At 44.0% G+C, this 934-nt stretch overlaps 1 non-coding gene across 1 annotated transcript; it reads left to right on the plus strand.

Moving 5' to 3' along the window:
- The first annotated feature begins 603 nt into the window (after window positions 1-603).
- On the plus strand, window positions 604-710 carry LOC131222225 (small nucleolar RNA R71). Its single transcript, XR_009159932.1, has one exon. It is a non-coding gene; the product is annotated as a small nucleolar RNA R71 (small nucleolar RNA).
- The last annotated feature ends 224 nt before the right edge of the window (window positions 711-934 follow it).

The following is a 934-nucleotide window of genomic DNA, read 5'->3' on the forward strand; positions in this document are numbered from 1 at the left end:
GTAGGCAGTTGTTGATATTGTGGAAACTGTTGAGGTTGTTGACTGCCAACTTGGAGGTGCGGTTGCATGGGAGGATTTCCAGATGGTCCTCCTTGTTGTGGTCCTTTTGCCCAAGAGAAATTTGGATGTCTAGCCCACCCTGGGTTGTATGTGTTCGAGTAAGGATCATTCCCAGATTTTTGAAAAGTGTTCATAGCATGAACTTGTTCAGAGAGAAGTTCTGGGAATGCTGCACCAGATGGACAAGACTGCATAGGATGGGCAGGACTAGAACATGTGGCATATGCCTCAACTTGAGCTGTTTGTGGTGGTCCACTATTTAATACCAGAGCATCAACTTTCTTTGTCAGGTTATCAAGCTTGGCGCTCAGCTCTGGCATGACTCCTATCTCATATATACCACCTCTCTTTTGTGGTTGGGGACTTCTGTCACCTCTATTTGAATAATCCCATTGCTGGGAATTTTCGCACAAGGTTTCAAAGAAGTTCCATGCTTCGACATCACTTTTGGTCATGAATGACCCTCCACTGGTGGCATCAACCATGCGACGGTTCTGTGGTGTCAGACCGTCATAGAAGTATTGAACTTGTTGCCACTTCTCAAAACCATGGTGAGGACATTTAAGAAGCAAGTCCTTCCATCTTTCCCAACATTCATGAAAGTGTTCGCCCTCTTTTTGTGTGAAGTTAGTAATTTCTCTACGGAGGGCATTGGTTTTGTGAACGGGGAAGAACTTGTTTAAGAACTTCTTAGACAGTTGGTCCCATGTAGTGATAGATCCAACTTCTAGAGAATTCAACCATGCTTTCGCCTTATCCTTCAAAGAAAAAGGAAACAGGCGTAGGCGGATCGAATCGTCTGAGAAGTTTTGGAACTTAAAGGTGGAGCAAATGTTTAAGAATTCTTTCACATGATGATATGGGTCCTCCTTGT

Source organism: Magnolia sinica, chromosome 12 (genome assembly GCF_029962835.1).
Source record: "Magnolia sinica isolate HGM2019 chromosome 12, MsV1, whole genome shotgun sequence".
In the NCBI taxonomy this organism is placed as follows: domain Eukaryota; kingdom Viridiplantae; phylum Streptophyta; class Magnoliopsida; order Magnoliales; family Magnoliaceae; genus Magnolia; species Magnolia sinica.